General features: G+C 42.1%; 3 non-coding genes and 1 pseudogene across 3 annotated transcripts; 2 read left to right on the forward strand and 2 right to left on the reverse strand.

Annotated features, from left to right (window-relative positions):
* The first annotated feature begins 2163 nt into the window (after positions 1-2163).
* Positions 2164-2354, forward strand: LOC117506222. Its single transcript, XR_004559406.1, has one exon. It is a non-coding gene; the product is annotated as a U2 spliceosomal RNA (small nuclear RNA).
* Positions 2355-18144: 15790 nt separating this feature from the next.
* Positions 18145-18255, reverse strand: LOC117506225 (annotated as a pseudogene).
* A 1265-nt stretch (positions 18256-19520) lies between these two features.
* On the reverse strand, positions 19521-19661 carry LOC117506224. The gene has a single exon (XR_004559408.1). It is a non-coding gene; the product is annotated as a U4 spliceosomal RNA (small nuclear RNA).
* Positions 19662-21977: 2316 nt separating this feature from the next.
* Positions 21978-22168, forward strand: LOC117506223. Its single transcript, XR_004559407.1, has one exon. It is a non-coding gene; the product is annotated as a U2 spliceosomal RNA (small nuclear RNA).
* The last annotated feature ends 2085 nt before the right edge of the window (positions 22169-24253 follow it).

Genomic DNA, 24253 nt, shown 5'->3' on the forward strand with positions numbered 1-24253 from the left:
CCTCAGTTAAACCTCATAGGCTACGATACTGCCACTGCACAAAGATGACGTCATAAACGAGACGAGAGGAATGTGACTCCTCTCTGTACACTCCTCTGTCAGGGTTTCAGCTACTGGGCTCAAAACAATAAATCTGAAGGACACATTCAGCTGCATACAGCCGAAATAGATTTAAAAACAGAAGAGTCCTATTGTATCGAGGACATTTTATTCACTTAAGACACATTTGTTAATATTTTCCACCAGTTATTCGAACTCTTCCGAAGTTTTTCTCAGTTTTTTTTTTTATTTTTTTATTAGATAAACATATTTTTACAATTCAAATTCGTTCCATATTGGTTTGGTCTTTGGAGATTCAGTATTCATATTTAATGAGGTTAAGTAAGATAGTAAGGTGTCAAATACAACAATTTGGGGCTTTTTATGAGAGTATTTACAGCTATGAATATAAAATGTTGCCATCATTAAGAGCAGATTCAAAATTACTTTTGGGGGGGGGCGGAGGGGAGCATTTTTAGAAACTATACCAAAAATTATATCTCTACAATCAAAATCTATTTCTAAAGTAACTTTTCTATTTACAAACAGGCCTATATCCTTACAAAAATTTTGTGTGTATGGAAATTCCTCCCAAAAACCATGAATAATTGATTTTTCAGCATAATGACAAAGTGAACAAAGAGGGTCAACATTATGTGAAACTTTGAAATCACACTGTTTACGGGGTAACATCTATGTAAAATCTTAAAGCACCCCTCACGCATCTTATTAGTGACTTTTTTTTTTTTTTTGGTATATATATATATATATATATATATATATATATATATTGGGGGGCATTTTTTATAAAATATACCAAAAATTATATCTCTACAATCAACATCTATTTGTAAAGTAAGTTTTCTATTTACAAACAGGCTTTTGTGTGTATGAAAATCCCCCCGCCCAAAAACATGAATAATTGATTCTTCAGCATTATGACAAAATAAGCAAAGAGGGTCAACATTTACGTGTAACTTTGAAATCACACTGTTTATGGGGTAACATCTATGTAAAATCTTAAGGCACCCCTCATGTATCTTAGTGACATTTTTTTTTTTTTTTTTTTTTTTGGTAATTGCCAAAGAGAGTTCCACTCAATATCAGAAAATAAATTGTCCCAAACAAATACAGAGGTTGGTTTGCTGACTGAGTCCCGGATTTACGAGTTCTCTAATACATTTGCTTTGTGTTTTGACGCTCACAAATGGTTCAGAATTACCAATAAATAATTCTATGGATTGGTCAACAGCAGGATTATGTACGTAGGTTGACATTAACATTTTAACACCTGAAGGAATTGCATCAAAACCAACAACAAATTCCTTTGGTAACACTGGGAAATTATGCACAAGTAAGAATTCATCTCAAGCGTAAGTAAGGCCATCTTTGTTAAATAATTGATGTACATATATAATCCCATAGTTGAACCATTTTTGCAAGTAAATTGATTTGTGCTTCAAGCATATATCTTAGTTATTCCATTTATAGTAGTTTTGAGGTGACAAATTGTGCTGAACAAGGGACCAGGATAACAACTATGTCAAACATCTTTTATACTGTGTAGCAAGTTCCATAAATAATTGCAGAAAAAAACGTGATTAGGATGAAAAAGGTATTCGAGAAAATAATTGAGACTGAGAAAAAAAATGTCATTTTGCATCTGGCAGCTGTAGTTTGCGCTGCTGTCCACTAGAGAGTGATCGAGGTCCAATCATAAACATTGATAAACAGTTTGTTCAGTCACACTTTATTCAAGACTTTTAGATTATCGACAGCTTCGTTGTGTGCTAAATTCAAATATTTTAAAATACGTCTCAACAGTAATATATATGTATAATGTATTTATTTTTATTCTGAGGGGGTTGAAAAGTGAACGGTCATTTTTTTTTTATTGGACCAGACCGTATCAAGTGATCGATAAATGAAAGACGGCATGATTTAGATTGCTCCATTTTCTTTAAACAAATGAATTGGAAAATTTTAGTGAATTCATATTCAACTGTTTGTTATATGTTGTATATTTGTGATGTGAAACGATATTATTACAGTAAATCAGATGTGACACCATAAGTGAAAGTTACTGTACGGTTGAAGTGTTGGCTGTCGAAAGGTGACCTCAGCATCGCTTCTCGGCCTTTTGGCTAAGATCAAGTGTAGTATCTGTTCTTATCAGTTTAATATCTGATACGTTCTCCATAAGAGAACCATATATTAAATTGATTTTTGAAACACGGAGATGGAGTAGGAGCTTGCTCCGTCCACTCCACGCATCGACCTGGTATTGCAGTATTTCCAGGAACGGTGCATCCTTCCCAAACTTGTCTAAAATAAATATTAAGAAAGATTAAGTACACTTTCAGCAACGCAAAAAAGTCTTTGGATAACTTAATCTTTGTGTGAACTCAGAATACATTTACATCTAAACACCCACAGAACATACAGACATGCGCTTAATACTTCTAAGCACATTGGCTCCACATTGTGGCAATAAATGTTATAAACGCAGAAAGCTTTTGCAGTACTTTTATCTGCTGCTGGGTAACCACTGAGTGCTTGAACAATAATTTCATCACTTTTTAAAAACTTTGCTTCCACCCTGTCAAACTCTGTTCCATCCTGTTAGGTCATTTTTAAAGAATAATTTGACAGCATCATTAAATGTTTAGTATTTTTTGTGTTAATAAATGAGGAATATTAACAGCATAAATGTTTTTTTGTGCAAAATTTTGGTATTCTATTTCGTCCTGTGAAATGAGTCCACAAGAAATACCACTTTTTAAAAATTGACACAATATTCATCAGAAATTTTTTTCAAGAATTTAAAAATACTATGATGGCATAAGGGACATATACTATCAAATACAATCATATATGTTTAACACTTACTTTACTAACATTTTATAATAACCATGTGTATGTCCCAAACAGGGTAGAATATCTTCATGACCAGTGTCTGTGCAATCTGCCCATAATTATTATTTTTTTGAGTCTCTGAACTCCCCACCACTGCCCCCTAGCACCATTCTCCACCATTTGGGCAGCATGATGGCTTAGTGGTTAGCACTGTTACCTCACAGTAAGAAGGTCATAGGTTTGATTCCCACCTGAATAGAGTATGTATGTTCTCCCTGTGTTTGCTTGGGTTCCCTCCGGGTTCTCTGGCTTTCTCCCACATTTAAAGACATGCAGGTTAGGTGAATTGGAAACTTTATAATTTTCCAGGTCTCCCTTGCAAAAGAGGTCTTGATCTCAGTGGGACTAACCTGGTTAAGTTAAAATCAATAACACTGTGCCCATTCAAGTTTGTGGGATCCGCCATCTCCCAGGACCTGAACTGGACAGCAAACACACTCACATCAAGAAGGCCCAGCAGAGGATGTTCAGTCTACTATCCAGTGTGTTCTGTGCACGTCCATCATCATCTGGTTTTGTTCAGCAACCAAACAGAACAGAAACAGTCTGTAACAGCAGGTCTGCAGAGAGGATCACTGGTGCTAAACTGACCTCCATCCAGAACTTGCGCAACTGTAGAGTGAAGAAATGGGTGGGAAGAATCACTGTTGGACAAATAAAAGAAGAAGAAAACATGTGATTAGGCTGGTTAAAGAGCATATCTTTGGAAAATGAAATGAAAAATGAGCTGACTATTCAAAACAATATGATTTAGAGAGAATGGTACCTCTTTTCCTCTCCTCCGACTCATCTTTCAGTCCTTTAGAGTTGTTTAAAAAAAAAAAAAATTGAAAATGTACAATACAAGAACAAGGCTCAAGCAACAAACATACAAGACTTATTCAATTTTTTTTTGGGGGGGGGGGGGGCATTTTTTAGAAAATATACTAAAAAATATATCTCTTCAATCAACATCTATTTCTAAAGTAAGTTTTTTGCATAAGCCAGAACAGGAGTTGTCGTTACAGCAGTTTTTGCATTTAGCAGCTGATAATCTACACACATGCGCAATGAGAGGGAGGAATCCGTCTATAGGGCTGACGTACAGGAGTTTCATCTACGAGTGGAATCTCGTGAGTTATCAATTTGGTACAACCCACATCAAAGTCACTTTTTTGCAAAAACGCCACTGTACTTCATTAACAGAGCCAGTGCTTGTTGTTTTTCTTCCTCCTCAAGATTTTCAAATTCTGGAAAATTCAACTCATTTACCATGGGAGCTGCCTCCTGATTCATGGTAAAAATTACACCAGTATGTGAATTTACAGACACTTGAATCGGTGAATGTTGTCCTACAACATCGACTATTTGCACTGTAGCAATTACCCGACGTGGAGTCAACCAAACATCAGATGTACCTGCGTCGAATTCCCACACACACACACACACACACACACACACACACACACACACACACACACACACACACACACACACACACACACACACACACACACACACACACACACACACACACACACACACACACACACGTATCGCTTCTCAAGGCATCTGTTGTTCAGCCAACGCAAAGCGTCAAATTAAATGCAACCCTGCCATAAAACAAAACAAAAAAAGATTTACTTCTGTGCTAATAATTTAGACCATAAAACAATAAAAAAAAAACTCACCAAAAAATTCATTGCATCAGCATGAAACATGGACCCAAGTAATGCCCTGGCCTCCAGCGGAAAAGCTCGCACTTGCCACCCCACTTTTGCTTCTTATAGTAGTCCGTGGGGCAACAGTGACACCCCACGGTTCCATCCGCAACATCCCTCCCCAACAAGAGGCATCGTCGACCCGACAATGTACCACAGAGAACCTATCAAATACCTACAACTTTACTCTAATAGTTTATGTGCCTGCACCGATTGTGGCACCCTATATGGATTTGAGTGCTGTTCCTCAGTTTTCCTAGTTGACCGCCGAGGCTCAGAAACTAAGGGGTGTCGGCTTCCTTTGTGAGATCTTGGCCTGGATGAAACCTGACCTCAGACAATGCATCGTTCACACAATCATTGTTCGACTCTATATTAGGTAAATCACCCATCTCATCCACAATCAAGTCAGTCGACACATCTTATTAAATCAAATCAAATCAATTTTATTTACATAGCGCGAAATCACAACAAACAGCTGCCCCAAGGCCCTTTATATTGTAAGGCAAGGCCATACAATAATTACGGAAAAACCCCAACGGTCAAAATGACCCCCTGTGAGCAAGCACTTGGCGACAGTGGGAAGGAAAAACTCCCTTTTAACAGGAAGAAACCTCCAGCAGAACCAGGCTCAGGGAGGGGCAGTCTTCTGCTGGGACTGGTTGGGGCTGAGGGAGAGAACCAGGAAAAAGACATGCTGTGGAAGAGAGCAGAGATCAATCACTAATGATTAAATGCAGAGTGGTGCATACAGAGCAAAATGAGAAAGAAACACTCAGTGCATCATGGGAACCCCCCAGCAGTCTAAGTCTATAGCAGCATAACTAAGGGATGGTTCAGGGTCACCTGATCCAGGCCTAACTATAAGCTTTAGCAAAAAGGAAAGTTTTAAGCCTAATCTTAAAAGTAGAGAGGGTGTCTGTCTCCCTGATCTGAATTGGGAGCTGGTTCCAGAGGAGAGGAGCCTGAAAGCTGAATGCTCTGCCTCCCATTCTACTCTTACAAACCCTAGGAACTACAAGTAAGCCTGCAGTCTGAGAGAGAAGCGCTCTATTGGGGTGATATGATACTATGAGGTCCCTAAGATAAGATGGGACCTGATTATTCAAAACCTTATAAGTAAGAAGAAGAATTTTAAATTATATTCTAGAATTAACAGGAAGCCAATGAAGAGAGGCCAATATGGGTGAGATATGCTCTCTCCTTCTAGTCCCTGTCAGTACTCTAGCTGCAGCATTTTGAATTAACTGAAGGCTTTTCAGGGAACTTTTAGGACAACCTTGTTGTGTGGGCCGCTGAAGAGGAGGTACTGCTGGCCCACCACCACCAGAGGGCACCCTGCCTGGGCTCCAGGCACCAGAGGGCGCTGCCACCTCACAGGAGCAGCCGGGGTGACAGCTGTCACCTGCGACAGCTGTTACCAATCATCTGATCCGCAGCGGTATATCTGCAAGACGTCATCTCCACTTCTTTGCCGAGATATCGCTCTACCGAGGAGGTAACGTATCCAGCCAATTATATTGTCTTTTGACCATAAATACTTTTTTGCCTTCACGCAGAGAGTGAGTAGAACAGCAGGAGACTGTATTGGACCCCTTTTGGATAAGTACTCACATTCCTGCACTAACAGTGTTTTCCTGACGAGAGGTGGAGGTGGTTTTTCCACCATACGTGTTGCTGGGTGCAGGCGCACCCACATCTGACTGTTTCTGTTCCTCGCCAGCAGTACCAGATCCGACAAGCGGAGGCAGTGGCCACCTGGGAGTTCGGGACTTGGCGGCTCCAGTATTCCCGGGGTTCGGTGGCGGAGGAAATCGTGTGGTTCCGGTTCTGCTTGGGACAGACGTCTCCTATCTTCGAGCCTGCCCACATGACACCTTTGTGATTCGACTTTATTGTCTATTGTTTTAATCGGTTGTGTTTGTTGTGCTTATTTCACAACAGTAAAAGTGCTATTTGACTTCCTTCATTGTCCGTTCATTTGCGCCCCCTGTTGTGGGTCCGTGTTCCTACACTTTCCCAACAGGATATCTCGACCACGTCATGGATCCCGAGGGGCGTCAACCGGCTGTTGAACGGCCAATGGAAGAACAGGGCGCACAGGCGTCCGCAGGAGGAATGATCGGTGAGTTGCAGCGAATCCTCACCGCTTTCACGGCTCGGTTGGATCTAATGACCGAGCAGAACGTCCTCCTTAACCGCAGGGTGGAGGCTCTCGCCGCGCAGGTGGAAGCGCGCCCTCAGGGCGCTGCTGCGGCTCTCCCTCCTGTCGACCCTGTGCGTAACAGTGACGTTCCACAGGTCATTCAACGACCCCTCCCACCTTCCCCGGAAGCATACATAAGCCCTCCAGAGCCGTACGGAGGTTGTGTGGAGACGTGCGCGGACTTTCTTATGCAGTGTTCGCTCGTCTTCGCACAACGTCCCGTCATGTACGCGACTGATGCCAGCAAAATAGCTTATGTGATAAACCTGCTTCGCGGTGAGGCACGCGCTTGGGCTACAGCGCTCTGGGAGCAAAATTCATGGCTCCTTCAGACATATGATGGGTTTGTGAGGGAGTTCAGAACAGTGTTCGATCACCCAAATAGAGGAGAGACCGCTTCAGCCGTGCTGCTGTCAATGAGACAGGGGCGCCGGAGCGCAGCTGCTTATGCAGTCCGCGGAGCGTGCTTTGTTTGTGGCTCGATAGAGCATCAGGTGAGGGACTGCCCGAGTGGTTAAACACCAACGCCCGCCCCTAGAAACTGGGCTAGGGGTGGGCCAAGACATTCACGTGGGACACACCCATATTGCCACACGACTCCCGGTTACAATCCTTTATGAGGATTTAACCCTTCAGGCCCCAGCACTGGTGGACACGGGCTCTGAAGGGAATTTGCTAGACAGCAAATGGGCCAGGGAGGCAGGGCTCCCTCTGGTGGCACTTACTTCTCCTGTGCAAGTACGGGCACTAGATGGCTCCCTACTCCCTTTAATCACACATAAGACACCTCCAGTAACTCTGGTGGTGTCAGGGAACCACCGGGAGGAGATCGAGTTTTTTGTGACTCCTGCCACCTCCCGCGTGATTCTCGGGTTCCCCTGGATGTTAAAACACAATCCCCGGATCGATTGGCCGTCCGGGGTAGTGTTCAGTGGAGCGAGACCTGCCATCGGGTATGTTTAGGTTCCTCGGTTTCTCCCGGTTCCCAGGCTAAGGAGGAGGTCAGAGTCCCGCCCAATCTCGGGACAGTGCCGGTGGAGTACCATGACCTTGTGGACGTGTTCAGCAAGGATCTGGCGCTCACCCTTCCCCCGCACCGCCCGTACGATTGTGCCATTGATTTGGTTCCAGGCGTTGAGTTTCCGTCCAGCAGGCTGTACAACCTCTCACAACCTGAACGCGAATCAATGGAGACCTACATCCGGGACTCTTTAGCTGCCGGGTTGATCCGGAATTCCACCTCCCCGATGGGTGCAGGTTTCTTTTTTGTGGGGAAAAAGGATGGCGGACTACGTCCATGCATTGATTACAGGGGGCTGAATGAAATCACGGTTCGTAACCGATACCCATTGCCCTTGTTGGATTCAGTGTTCACGCCCCTGCATGGAGCCCAAATGTTCACTAAACTAGATCTTAGAAATGCGTATCACCTGGTTCGGATCCGGAAGGGAGACGAGTGGAAGACGGCATTTAACACCCCCTTAGGTCACTTTGAGTACCTGGTCATGCCGTTCGGTCTTACAAACGCCCCCGCGACGTTCCAAGCATTGGTTAATGATGTCTTGCGGGATTTCCTGCACCGATTCGTCTTCGTATATCTGGACGATATACTCATCTTTTCTCCGGATCCTGAGACCCATGTCCGGCATGTACGTCAGGTCCTGCAGCGGTTGTTAGAGAACCGGCTGTTTGTGAAGGGCGAGAAGTGCGAGTTCCACCGCACTTCTTTGTCCTTCCTGGGGTTTATCATCTCCCCTAACTCCGTCGCTCCTGATCCGGCCAAGGTCGCGGCGGTGAGAGACTGGCCCCAACCCACCAGCCGTAGGAAGCTGCAACAGTTCCTCGGCTTTGCTAATTTCTACAGGAGGTTCATTAAGGGCTACAGTCAGGTAGTTAGCCCCCTGACAGCCCTGACCTCACCAAAAGTCCCCTTCACCTGGTCGGATCGTTGCGATGCCACATTCAAGGAATTGAAACGGCGCTTCTCGTCTGCACCCGTTCTGGTGCAGCCCGATCCTAGTCGCCAGTTAGTGGTTGAAGTGGACGCCTCGGACTCAGGGATAGGAGCTGTGCTTTCCCAGAGCGGGAAGACCGATAAGGTCCTTCACCCGTGTGCCTATTTTTCCCGCAGGTTGACCCCGGCCGAACGGAACTATGACGTCGGCAATCGAGAACTCCTTGCGGTGAAAGAGGCTCTTGAAGAGTGGAGACATCTGTTGGAGGGAACGTCCGTGCCATTCACGGTTTTCACTGACCACCGGAACCTGGAGTATATCAGGACCGCCAAGCGGCTGAACCCCAGGCAAGCCCGCTGATCACTTCCTGTTCCGGAGCACAGCGGTGTTTTTCTGTATCTGTTAGCTGATTAATCTGCGCAGTTAGATTGATCTAGTTATCTAGATTACGATTTGTTTCCCAGTGTAATCTTTACGTGCCTTAACTAAAGCATTCCTTCTGCTGAATCACCTCTAAATTATTTACACATTATTCACTTTGCGTGTTTTTAGGAATCCGCTAGCTTAGCGTAGCTACTAGCTCTTAGCCGATTTAGCATGGCGGCTTCTCCTGTCTCTCCCGCACTTTTCTGCTCTGGGTATGAAATGTTTAGTTATTCCTCGGCCTCCTTTAGCAGTAACGGTACTTGTAATAAGTGTAGCTTATTCGTAGCTTTGGAGGCCAGGCTGGGCGAATTGGAGACTCGGCTCCGCACCGTGGAAAATTCTACAGCTAGCCAGGCCCCTGTAGTCGGTGCGGACCAAGGTAGCTTAGCCGCCGTTAGTTACCCCCTGGCAGATCCCGAGCAGCCGGGAAAGCAGGCTGACTGGGTGACTGTGAGGAGGAAGCGTAGCCCTAAACAGAAGCCCCGTGTACACAGCCAACCCGTTCACATCTCTAACCGTTTTTCCCCACTCGACGACACACCCGCCGAGGATCAAACTCTGGTTATTGGCGACTCTGTTTTGCGAAATGTGAAGTTAGCGACACCAGCAACCATAGTCAATTGTCTTCCGGGGGCCAGAGCAGGCGACATTGAAGGAAATTTGAAACTGCTGGCTAAGGCTAAGCGTAAATTTGGTAAGATTGCAATTCACGTCGGCAGTAATGACACCCGGTTACGCCAATCGGAGGTCACTAAAATTAACATTAAATCGGTGTGTAACTTTGCAAAAACAATGTCGGACTCTGTAATTTTCTCTGGGCCCCTCCCCAATCAGACCGGGAGTGACATGTTTAGCCGCATGTTCTCCTTGAATTGCTGGCTGTCTGAGTGGTGTCCAAAAAATGAGGTGGGCTTCATAGATAATTGGCAAAGCTTCTGGGGAAAACCTGGTCTTGTTAGGAGAGACGGCATCCATCCCACTTTGGATGGAGCAGCTCTCATTTCTAGAAATCTGGCCAATTTTCTTAAATCCTCCAAACCGTGACTATCCAGGGTTGGGACCAGGAAGCAGAGTTGTAGTCTTACACACCTCTCTGCAGCTTCTCTCCCCCTGCCATCCCCTCATTACCCCATCCCCGTAGAGACGGTGCCTGCTCCCAGACTACCAATAACCAGCAAAAATCTATTTAAGCATAAAAATTCAAAAAGAAAAAAAAATATAGCACCTTCAACTGCACCACAGACTAAAACAGTTAAATGTGGTCTATTAAACATTAGGTCTCTCTCTTCTAAGTCCCTGTTGGTAAATGATATAATAATTGATCAACATATTGATTTATTCTGCCTTACAGAAACCTGGTACAGCAGGATGAATATGTTAGTTTAAATGAGTCAACACCCCCGAGTCACACTAACTGTCAGAATGCTCGTAGCACGGGCCGGGGCGGTGGATTAGCAGCAATCTTCCATTCCAGCTTATTAATTAATCAAAAACCCAGACAGAGCTTTAATTCATTTGAAAGCTTGACTCTTAGTCTTGTCCATCCAAATTGGAAGTCCCAAAAACCAGTTTTATTTGTTATTATCTATCGTCCACCTGGTCGTTACTGTGAGTTTCTCTGTGAATTTTCAGACCTTTTGTCTGACTTAGTGCTTAGCTCAGATAAGATAATTATAGTGGGCGATTTTAACATCCACACAGATGCTGAGAATGACAGCCTCAACACTGCATTTAATCTATTATTAGACTCTATTGGCTTTGCTCAAAAAGTAAATGAGTCCACCCACCACTTTAATCATATCTTAGATCTTGTTCTGACTTATGGTATGGAAATTGAAGACTTAACAGTATTCCCTGAAAACTCCCTTCTGTCTGATCATTTCTTAATAACATTTACATTTACTCTGATGGACTACCCAGCAGTGGGGAATAAGTTTCATTACACTAGAAGTCTTTCAGAAAGCGCTGTAACTAGGTTTAAGGATATGATTCCTTCTTTATGTTCTCTAATGCCATATACCAACACAGTGCAGAGTAGCTACCTAAACTCTGTAAGTGAGATAGAGTATCTCGTCAATAGTTTTACATCCTCATTGAAGACAACTTTGGATGCTGTAGCTCCTCTAAAAAAGAGAGCTTTAAATCAGAAGTGCCTGACTCCGTGGTATAACTCACAAACTCGTAGCTTAAAGCAGATAACCCGTAAGTTGGAGAGGAAATGGCGTCTCACTAATTTAGAAGATCTTCACTTAGCCTGGAAAAAGAGTCTGTTGCTCTATAAAAAAAGCCCTCCGTAAAGCTAGGACATCTTTCTACTCATCACTAATTGAAGAAAATAAGAACAACCCCAGGTTTCTTTTCAGCACTGTAGCCAGGCTGACAAAGAGTCAGAGCTCTATTGAGCTGAGTATTCCATTAACTTTAACTAGTAATGACTTCATGACTTTCTTTGCTAACAAAATTTTAACTATTAGAGAAAAAATTACTCATAACCATCCCAAAGACGTATCGTTATCTTTGGCTGCTTTCAGTGATGCCTGTATTTGGTTAGACTCTTTCTCTCCGATTGTTCTGTCTGAGTTATTTTCATTAGTTACTTCATCCAAACCATCAACATGTTTATTAGACCCCATTCCTACCAGGCTGCTCAAGGAAGCCCTACCATTATTTAATGCTTCGATCTTAAATATGATCAATCTATCTTTGTTAGTTGGCTATGTACCACAGGCTTTTAAGGTGGCAGTAATTAAACCATTACTTAAAAAGCCATCACTTGACCCAGCTATCTTAGCTAATTATAGGCCAATCTCCAACCTTCCTTTTCTCTCAAAAATTCTTGAAAGGGTAGTTGTAAAACAGCTAACTGATCATCTGCAGAGGAATGGTCTATTTGAAGAGTTTCAGTCAGGTTTTAGAATTCATCATAGTACAGAAACAGCATTAGTGAAGGTTACAAATGATCTTCTTATGGCCTCGGACAGTGGACTCATCTCTGTGCTTGTTCTGTTAGACCTCAGTGCTGCTTTTGATACTGTTGACCATAAAATTTTATTACAGAGATTAGAGCATGCCATAGGTATTAAAGGCACTGCGCTGCGGTGGTTTGAATCATATTTGTCTAATAGATTACAATTTGTTCATGTAAATGGGGAATCTTCTTCACAGACTAAAGTTAATTATGGAGTTCCACAAGGTTCTGTGCTAGGACCAATTTTATTCACTTTATACATGCTTCCCTTAGGCAGTATTATTAGACGGTATTGCTTAAATTTTCATTGTTACGCAGATGATACCCAGCTTTATCTATCCATGAAGCCAGAGGACACACACCAATTAGCTAAACTGCAGGATTGTCTTACAGACATAAAGACATGGATGACCTCTAATTTCCTGCTTTTAAACTCAGATAAAACTGAAGTTATTGTACTTGGCCCCACAAATCTTAGAAACATGGTGTCTAACCAGATCCTTACTGTGGATGGCATTACCCTGACCTCTAGTAATACTGTGAGAAATCTTGGAGTCATTTTTGATCAGGATATGTCATTCAAAGCGCATATTAAACAAATATGTAGGACTGCTTTTTTGCATTTACGCAATATCTCTAAAATCAGAAAGGTCTTGTCTCAGAGTGATGCTGAAAAACTAATTCATGCATTTATTTCCTCTAGGCTGGACTATTGTAATTCATTATTATCAGGTTGTCCTAAAAGTTCCCTAAAAAGCCTTCAGTTAATTCAAAATGCTGCAGCTAGAGTACTGACGGGGACTAGAAGGAGAGAGCATATCTCACCCATATTGGCCTCTCTTCATTGGCTTCCTGTTAATTCTAGAATAGAATTTAAAATTCTTCTTCTTACTTATAAGGTTTTGAATAATCAGGTCCCATCTTATCTTAGGGACCTCGTAGTACCATATCACCCCAATAGGTTAGCTTCGCTCTCAGACTGCAGGCTTACTTGTAGTTCCTAGGGTTTGTAAGAGTAGAATGGGAGGCAGAGCCTTCAGCTTTCAGGCTCCTCTCCTGTGGAACCAGCTCCCAATTCAGATCAGGGAGACAGACACCCTCTCTACTTTTAAGATTAGGCTTAAAACTTTCCTTTTGCTAAAGCTTATAGTTAGGGCTGGATCAGGTGACCCTGAACCATCCCTTAGTTATGCTGCTATAGACGTAGACTGCTGGGGGGTTCCCATGATGCACTGTTTCTTTCTCTTTTTGCTCTGTATGCACCACTCTGCATTTAATCATTAGTGATCGATCTCTGCTCCCCTCCACAGCATGTCTTTTTTCCTGGTTCTCTCCCTCAGCCCCAACCAGTCCCAGCAGAAGACTGCCCCTCCCTGAGCCTGGTTCTGCTGGAGGTTTCTTCCTGTTAAAAGGGAGTTTTTCCTTCCCACTGTAGCCAAGTGCTTGCTCACAGGGGGTCGTTTTGACCGTTGGGGTTTTACATAATTATTGTATGGCCTTGCCTTACAATATAAAGCGCCTTGCGGCAACTGTTTGTTGTGATTTGGCGCTATATAAAAAAATTGATTGATTGATTGATTGTTCTTCGGCTGTTTTGACTTCCGGATCACCTACCGTCCCGGGACCAAAAACCAGAGATCGGATGCCTTGTCCCGGGTACATGAAGATGAAGTCAAAGCGGAGTTGTCGGATCCACCGGAACCCATCATCCCGGAGTCCACTATCGTGGCCACCCTCACCTGGGACGTAGAGAGAACCGTCCGGGAGGCCCTGGCACGAAGCCCGGACCCCGGAACTGGGCCGAAGAACAGACTCTACGTCCCACCAGAGGCTAGGGCTGCAGTCCTGGACTTCTGTCACGGCTCCAAGCTCTCCTGTCATCCAGGGGTGTGAAGAACCGTGGCAGTTGTCCGGCAGCGCTTCTGGTGGGCATCCCTAGAGGCCGACGTCCGGGATTATATCCAGGCCTGCACCACCTGCGCCAGGGGCAAGGCTGATCATCGCAGGGCTTCGGGACTGCTCCAGCCGCTGCCCGTGCCTCATCGCCCCTGGTCCCACATCGGCCTGGATTTTGTCACGGGCCTCCCGCCGTCCCAGGGCAACACCACCATCCTCACGATAGTGGACCGATTCTCCAAGGCGGCCCACTTCGTGGCCCTCCCGAAGCTCCCGACGGCCCAGGAGACAGCGGACCTCCTGGTCCACCACGTCGTCCGGCTGCATGGGATTCCAACAGACATAGTCTTCAATCGCGGTCCCCAGTTCTCCTCACAAGTCTGGAGGAGCTTCTGCCGGGAACTGGGGGCCACGGTGAGTCTCTCATCCGGGTATCATCCCCAGACCAACGGGCAAGCAGAACGGGCCAATCAGGAGGTGGAACAGGCCCTGCGTTGCGTGACGGCCGCACACCCGGCGGCCTGGAGTACCCATTTGGCCTGGATCGAGTATGCCCATAACAGCCAGGTGTCGTCAGCCACCGGCCTCTCCCCTTTTGAGGTGTGTCTGGGGTACCAGCCTCCTTTGTTTCCGGTGGTTGAGGGAGAGGTCGGTGTGCCCTCGGTCCAGGTCCACCTGCGGAAGTGCCGTCGGGTGTGGCGTGCCGCCCGTTCTGCTTTGCTGAGGGCCCGGATGAGGACGAAAGCCCATGCAGACCGTCGGCGGACCCCGGCCCCTACGTATCGGCCAGGGCAGGAGGTGTGGTTGTCAACAAAGGACATTCCCCTCCAAGTGGTCTCACCTAAACTGCAGGATCGGTACATCGGTCCATTTAAAATCCTCAAGGTCATCAGTCCAGCCGCGGTGAGGCTTCAGCTTCCGGCCTCACTGCGGATCCATCCCGTTTTCCATGTGTCCCAGATTAAGCCACATCACACCTCACCCCTCTGTACTCCGGGTCCGGCACCACCTCCTGCCCGGATCATCGATGGCGAGCCGGCTTGGACTGTGCGCCGGCTCTTGGATGTCCGTAGGATGGGCCGGGGCTTCCAGTATTTGGTGGACTGGGAGGGGTACGGCCCCGAAGAACGCTCCTGGGTGAAGAGGAGCTTCATCCTGGACCCGGCCCTCCTGGCCGATTTCTACCGCCGCCACCCGGACAAGCCTGGTCGGGTGCCATTAGGCGCCCGTTGAGGGGGGGGTCCTGTTGTGTGGGCCGCTGAAGAGGAGGTACTGCTGGCCCACCACCACCAGAGGGCACCCTGCCTGGAGTGCGGGCTCCAGGCACCAGAGGGCGCTGCCACCTCACAGGAGCAGCCGGGGTGACAGCTGTCACCTGCGACAGCTGTTACCAATCATCTGATCCGCAGCGGTATATCTGCAAGACGTCATCTCCACTTCTTTGCCGATATATCGCTCTACCGAGGAGGTAACGTATCCAGCCAATTATATTGTCTTTTGACCATAAATACTTTTTTGCCTTCACGCAGAGAGTGAGTAGAACAGCAGGAGACTGTATTGGACCCCTTTTGGATAAGTACTCACATTCCTGCACTAACAGTGTTTTCCTGACGAGAGGTGGAGGTGGTTTTTCCACCATACGTGTTGCTGGGTGCAGGCGCACCCACATCTGACTGTTTCTGTTCCTCGCCAGCAGTACCAGATCCGACAAGCGGAGGCAGTGGCCACCTGGGAGTTCGGGACTTGGCGGCTCCAGTATTCCCGGGGTTCGGTGGCGGAGGAAATCGTGTGGTTCCGGTTCTGCTTGGGACAGACGTCTCCTATCTTCGAGCCTGCCCACATGACACCTTTGTGATTCGACTTTATTGTCTATTGTTGTAATCGGTTGTGTTTGTTGTGCTTATTTCACAACAGTAAAAGTGCTATTTGACTTCCTCCATTGTCCGTTCATTTGCGCCCCCTGTTGTGGGTCCGTGTTCCTACACTTTCCCAACAAACCTGATAATAATGAATTACAATAGTCCAGCCTAGAGGAAATAAATGCATGAATTAGTTTTTCAGCATCACTCTGAGACAAGACCTTTCTAATTTTAGAGATATTGCGCAAATGCAAAAAAGCAATACTGCCTAAGGGAAGCATGTATAAAGTGAATAAAATTGGTCCTAGCAAGAACCTTGTGGAACTCCATAATTAACCTTAGTCTGTGAAGAAGATTCCCCATTTACATGAACAAATTGTAATCTATTAGATAAATATGATTCAAACCACTGCAGCGCAGTGCCTTTAATACCTATGGCATGCTCTAATCTCTGTAATAAAATGTTATGGTCAACAGTATCAAAAGCAGCACTGAGGTCTAACAGAACAAGCACAGAGATGAGTACACTGTCTGAGGCCATAAGAAGATCATTTGTAACCTTCACTAATGCTGTTTCTGTACTATGATGGATTCTAAAACCTGACTGAAACTCCTCAAATAGACCATTCCTCTGCAGATGATCAGTTAGCTGTTTTACAACTACCCTTTCAAGAATTTTTGAGAGAAAACGAAGGTTGGAGATTGGCCTATAATTAGCTAAGATAGCTGGGTCAAGTGATGGCTTTTTAAGTAATGGTTTAATTACTGCCACCTTAAAAGCCTGTGGTACATAGCCAACTAATAAAGATAGATTGATCATATTTAAGATCGAAGCATTAATTAATGGTAGGGCTTCCTTGAGCAGCCTGGTAGGAATGGGGTCTAATAGACATGTTGATGGTTTGGAGGAAGTAACTAATGAAAATAACTCAGACAGAACAATCGGAGAGAAAGAGTCTAACCAAATACCAGCATTACTGAAAGCAGCCAAAGATAACGATATGTCTTTGGGATGGTTATGAGTAATTTTTTCTCTAATAGTTAGAATTTTATTAGCAAAGAAAGTCATGAAGTCATTACTAGTTAAAGTTAAAGGAATACTCGGCTCAATAGAGCTCTGACTCTTTGTCAGCCTGGCTACAGTGCTGAAAAGAAACCTGGGGTTGTTCTTATTTTCTTCTATTAGTGATGAGTAGTAAGATGTCCTAGCTTTACGGAGGGCTTTTTATAGAGCAACAGACTCTCTTTTCCAGGCTAAGTGAAGATCTTCTAAATTAGTGAGACGCCATTTCCTCTCCAACTTACGGGTTATCTGCTTTAAGCTGCGAGTTTGTGAGTTATACCACGGAGTCAGGCACTTCTGATTTAAGGCTCTCTTTTTCAGAGGAGCTACAGCATCCAAAGTTGTCTTCAATGAGGATGTAAAACTATTGACAAGATACTCTATCTCACTCACAGAGTTTAGGTACCTACTCTGCACTGTGTTGGTATATGGCATTAGAGAACATAAAGAAGGAATCATATCCTTAAACCTAGTTACAGCGCTTTCTGAAAGACTTCTAGTGTAATGAAACTTATTCCCCACTGCTGGGTAGTCCATCAGAGTAAATGTAAATGTTATTAAGAAATGATCAGAAAATTCACAGAGAAACTCACAGTAACGACCAGGTGGATGATAGATAATAACAAATAAGACTGGTTTTTGGGACTTCCAATTTGGATGGACAAGACTAAGAGTCAAGCTTTCAAATGAATTAAAGCTCTGTCTGGGTTTTGGATTAATTAATAAGGTGGAATGGAAGATTGCTGCTAATCCTCCGCCTCGGCCCGTGCTACGAGCATTCTGGCAGTTAGTGTGACTCGGGGGTGTTGACTCATTTAAACTAACATATTCATCCTGCTGTAACCAGGTTTCTGTAAGGCAGAATAAATCAAAATGTTGATCAATTATTATATCATTTACTAACAGGGACTTAGAAGAGAGAGACCTAATGTTTAATAGACCACATTTAACTGTTTTAGTCTGTGGTGCAGTTGAAGGTGCTATATTATTTTTTCTTTTTGAATTTTTATGCTTAAATAGATTTTTGCTGGTTATTGGTGGTCTGGGAGCAGGCACCGTCTCTACGGGGATGGGGTAATGAGGGGATGGCAGGGGGAGAGAAGCTGCAGAGAGGTGTGTAAGACTACAACTCTGCTTATTGGCGGGTTATTGGGTAAAGTTTTCAACTAGCAATAATCGCGCCTCGATTAAACCTCATAGACTACGATACTGCCACTGCACAAAGATGACGTCACAAACGAGAAGAGAGGAATGTGACTCCTCTCTGTACACTCCTCTGTCAGGGTTTCAGCTACTGGGCTCAAAACAATAAATCTGAAGGACACATTCAGCTGCATACAGCCGAAATAGATTTAAAAACAGAAGAACATTTTAGTAACTTAAGACACATTTGTTCTCTTTTTCCAACTTTTATTCAAACAAACTTTCTCGTTTCCGTTCTTGGTTCCATGTTGATGTAAATATTTTGATGACACTGTTGATCTTTGAAAATAAATACTTGTCTGTGTTTAAAGTATTACATGACAAAACCTTCGACTTTCCCTCATGTTCATTTTTATCTCTTCGGTTTTTTAATTTAATTTGATGTGCTGTTGTCACCCTGAATAAAGTGGAAATAGAAAGCAAACACTAAACAACAACAAAAGACACGTCACATGTGGTCAGAGGAGACTAATATGAACATTGTTATGAATCTCACATGAAGGTAAAAGTGACCAGTGTTCAACTTTCATTTAATTCAGGCCAGATTTGGGTGTTTTGGCTTAAAAAGTAGCAATTTTTTTGAGACACCAGTCAAATTCAAATCACTTTAACAATTCATTTCAATAATGAAAGAAAAAAAAAAAACATAATTCAGCAGAGAATTGTCAGACAGTCAAATACAGCAGATATGAGTTCAAAAGAACACAACATGCTTGGAATGCTCAATTCCTTTATACAAGTCGCTTCAATGACAGTCAAAAATCACAATGCAGTTTAGAACTTGACCACTTTATCTAATTTCAAGATAATAAAAATGACAGGTTAAATCATGAATTTGTTATTCTGTGGTTACCATGTGAGAAAAGCAGCAAATGAATCAGAACAAGTCCTCATTAGTAAAGTCCACAGTCGAAGTTGACAGTGAAGCACTATGGGAAGTGAAGGCCAGAAAAGTCCTTGGACAGTCACCTGAAACACAGACAGCTGAAATTCTTCACTGTCTCTTGTCAGTCAACATATTCTAAAATCAAAGTAATACTTCATACTGCCTGTGGACATTATGTTGTTTTATTTTTTTGTGAAAAGTCAAGGAGGTAATGTTACACATTTGGTTTACAGCTGCTATAGTGTCAAAGGAAGGAGAAAAAACTTTGAAATTTGTTAACTGAAGAAAAACCAAATAGCCATCCAAACATCACTGACTAAAAATGAATCAGTTCTTTTATTAATATAAACTGGAATTTTTATTTTTTTTTTATAGAAGCAAGTTATTTTTAACACATTCTCAGTCTTATGAGAGACTGTCAAAAACTGCCATTGCTGACTGTATTTCAAGTCATCAAGGCGGGTTATTGGGTAAAGTTTTCAACTAGCAATAATCGCGCCTCAGTTAAACCTCATAGGCTACGATACTGCCACTGCGCAAAGATGACATCATAAACGAGACGAGAGGAATGTGACTCCTCTCTGTACACTCCTCTGTCAGGGTTTCAGCTACTGGGCTCAAAACAATAAATCTGAAGGACACATTCAGCTGCATACAGCCGAAATAGATTTAAAAACAGAAGAGTCCTATTGTATCGAGGACATTTTATTCACTTAAGACACATTTGTTAATATTTTCCACCAGTTATTCGAACTCTTCCGAAGTTTTTCTCAGTTTTTTTTTAATTTTTTTATTAGATAAACATATTTTTACAATTCAAATTCGTTCCATATTGGTTTGGTCTTTGGAGATTCAGTATTCATATTTAATGAGGTTAAGTAAGATAGTAAGGTGTCAAATACAACAATTTGGGGCTTTTTATGAGAGTATTTACAGCTATGAATATAAAATGTTGCCATCATTAAGAGCAGATTCAAAATTACTTTTGGGGGGGCGGAGGGGAGCATTTTTAGAAACTATACCAAAAATTATATCTCTACAATCAAAATCTATTTCTAAAGTAACTTTTCTATTTACAAACAGGCCTATATCCTTACAAACATTTTGTGTGTATGGAAATTCCTCCCAAAAAACATGAATGATTGATTTTTCAGCATAATGACAAAGTGAACAAAGAGGGTCAACATTATGTGAAACTTTGAAATCACACTGTTTACGGGGTAACATCTATGTAAAATCTTAAAGCACCCCTCACGCATCTTATTAGTGACTTTTTTTTTTTTTTTGGTAATTGCCAAACAGAGTTCCACTGAATATCAGAAAATAAATTGTCCCAAACAAATACAGAGGTTGGTTTGCTGACTGAGTCCCGATTTATGAGTTATCTTGACTCTCAAAAATGGTTCTGAGTTGTGAGTTGTGGAGTATTTACAGCTATGAATATAAAATTTGGCCATCATTAAGAGCAGATTCAATATATATATATATATATATATATATATATATATATATATATATATATATATATATATTGGGGGGCATTTTTTATAAAATATACCAAAAATTATATCTCTACAATCAACATCTATTTGTAAAGTAAGTTTTCTATTTACAAACAGGCTTTTGTGTGTATGAAAATCACCCCGCCCAAAAAACATGAATAATTGATTCTTCAGCATTATGACAAAATGAGCAAAGAGGGTCAACATTTACGTGTAACTTTGAAATCACACTGTTTATGGGGTAACATCTATGTAAAATCTTAAGGCACCCCTCATGTATCTTAGTGACATTTTTTTTTTTTTTTTTTTGGTAATTGCCAAAGAGAGTTCCACTCAATATCAGAAAATAAATTGTCCCAAACAAATACAGAGGTTGGTTTGCTGACTGAGTCCCGATTTATGAGTTCTCTAATACATTTGCTTTGTGTTTTGACGCTCACAAATGGTTCAGAATTACCAATAAATAATTCTATGGATTGGTCAACAGCAGGATTATGTACGTAGGTTGACATTAACATTTTAACACCTGAAGGAATTGCATCAAAACCAACAACAAATTCCTTTGGTAACACTGGGAAATTATGCACACGTAAGAATTCATCTCAAGCGTAAGTAAGGCCATCTTTGTTAAATAATTGATGTACATATATAATCCCATAGTTGAACCATTTTTGCAAGTAAATTGATTTGTGCTTCAAGCATATATCTTAGTTATTCCATTTATAGTAGTTTTGAGGTGAAAAATTGTGCTGAACAAGGGACCAGGATAACAACTATGTCAAACATCTTTTATACTGTGTAGCAAGTTCCATAAATAATTGCAGAAAAAAACGTGATTAGGATGAAAAAGGTATTCGAGAAAATAATTGAGACTGAGAAAAAAAATGTCATTTTGCATCTGGCAGCTGTAGTTTGCGCTGCTGTCCACTAGAGAGTGATCGAGGTCCAATCATAAACATTGATAAACAGTTTGTTCAGTCACACTTTATTCAAGACTTTTAGATTATCGACAGCTTCGTTGTGTGCTAAATTCAAATATTTTAAAATACGTCTCAACAGTAATATATATGTATAATGTATTTTTTTTTATTCTGAGGGGGTTGAAAAGTGAACGGTCATTTTTTTTTATTGGACCAGACCGTATCAAGTGATCGATAAATGAAAGACGGCATGATTTAGATTGCTCCATTTTCTTTAAACAAATGAATTGGAAAATTGTAGTCAATTCATATTCAACTGTTTGTTATATGTTGTATATTTGTGATGTGAAACGATATTATTACAGTAAATCAGATGTGACACCATAAGTGAAAGTTACTGTACGGTTGAAGTGTTGGCTGTCGAAAGTTGACCTCAGCATCGCTTCTCGGCCTTTTGGCTAAGATCAATTGTAGTATCTGTTCTTATCAGTTTAATATCTGATACGTTCTCCATAAGAGAACCATATATTAAATTGATTTTTGAAACACGGAGACGGAGTAGGAGCTTGCTCCGTCCACTCCACGCATCGACCTGGTATTGCAGTATTTCCAGGAACGGTGCATCCTTCCCAAACTTGTCTAAAATAATTATTAAGAAAGATTAAGTACACTTTCAGCAACGCAAAAAAGTCTTTGGATAACTTAATCTTTGTGTGAACTCAGAATACATTTACATCTAAACACCCACAGAACATACAGACATGCGCTTAATACTTCTAAGCACATTGGCTCCACATTGTGGCAATAAATGTTATAAATGCAGAAAGCTTTTGCAGTACTTTTATCTGCTGCTGGGTAACCACTGAGTGCTTGAACAATAATTTCATCACTTTTTAAAAACTTTGCTTCCACCCTGTCAAACTCTGTTCCATCCTGTTAGGTCATTTTTAAAGAATAATTTGACAGCATCATTAAATGTTTAGTATTTTTTGTGTTAATAAATGAGGAATATTAACAGCATAAATGTTTTTTGTGCAAAATTTTGGTATTCTATTTCGTCCTGTGAAATGAGTCCACAAGAAATACCACTTTTTAAAAATTGACACAATATTCATCAGAAATTTTTTTCAAGAATTTTAAAATACTATGATGGCATAAGGGACATATACTATCAAATACAATCATATATGTTTAACACTTACTTTACTAACATTTTATAATAACCATGTGTATGTCCCAAACAGGGTAGAATATCTTCATGACCAGTGTCTGTGCAATCTGCCCATAATTATTATTTTTTTGAGTCTCTGAACTCCCCACCACTGCCCCCTAGCACCATTCTCCACCATTTGGGCAGCATGATGGCTTAGTGGTCGGCACTGTTACCTCACAGTAAGAAGGTCATAGGTTTGATTCCCACCTGAATAGAGTATGTATGTTCTCCCTGTGTTTGCTTGGGTTCCCTCCGGGTTCTCTGGCTTTCTCCCACATTTAAAGACATGCAGGTTAGGTGAATTGGAAACTTTATAATTTTCCAGGTCTCCCTTGCAAAAGAGGTCTTGATCTCAGTGGGACTAACCTGGTTAAGTTAAAATCAATAACACTGTGCCCATTCAAGTTTGTGGGATCCGCCATCTCCCAGGACCTGAACTGGACAGCAAACACACTCACATCAAGAAGGCCCAGCAGAGGATGTTCAGTCTACTATCCAGTGTGTTCTGTGCACGTCCATCATCATCTGGTTTTGTTCAGCAACCAAACAGAACAGAAACAGTCTGTAACAGCAGGTCTGCAGAGAGGATCACTGGTGCTAAACTGACCTCCATCCAGAACTTGCGCAACTGTAGAGTGAAGAAATGGGTGGGAAGAATCACTGTTGGACAAATAAAAGAAGAAAACATGTGATTAGGCTGGTTAAAGAGCATATCTTTGGAAAATGAAATGAAAAATGAGCTGACTATTCAAAACAATATGATTTAGAGAGAATGGTACCTCTTTTCCTCTCCTCCGACTCATCTTTCAGTCCTTTAGAGTTGTTTAAAAAAAAAAAAAATTGAAAATGTACAATACAAGAACAAGGCTCAAGCAACAAACATACAAGACTTAAATGTTACAAATGTACAAAATAAACATGAATATATAAACATATTTGTACAATTCAAATTTGTTCCATATGGTTTTGGTCTTCGGAGCTTTAGTATTCATACAAAAATTTAATGAAGTCAAGTAAGATGAAAGTAAGGAGTCAAATACAACAATTTTGGGCTTTTGAAGAGAGTATTTACAGCTATGAATATAAAATCTGGCCATCATTAAGAGCAGATTCAATTTTTTTTTTTTTTTTTTTTTTTTTTTGGGGGGGGGGGGCATTTTTTTAGAAAATATACTAAAAAATATATCTCTTCAATCAACATCTATTTCTAAAGTAAGTTTTTTGCATAAGCCAGAACAGGAGTTGTCGTTACAGCAGTTTTTGCATTTAGCAGCTGATAATCTACACACATGCGCAATGAGAGGGAGGAATCCGTCTATAGGGCTGACGTACAGGAGTTTCATCTACGAGTGGAATCTCGTGAGTTATCAATTTGGTACAACCCACATCAAAGTCACTTTTTGCAAAAACGCCACTGTACTTCATTAACAGAGCCAGTGCTTGTTGTTTTTCTTCCTCCTCAAGATTTTCAAATTCTGGAAAATTCAACTCATTTACCATG

This window comes from Thalassophryne amazonica, unplaced genomic scaffold, assembly GCF_902500255.1.
Source record: "Thalassophryne amazonica unplaced genomic scaffold, fThaAma1.1, whole genome shotgun sequence".
NCBI classification, from domain to species: Eukaryota; Metazoa; Chordata; class Actinopteri; order Batrachoidiformes; family Batrachoididae; genus Thalassophryne; species Thalassophryne amazonica.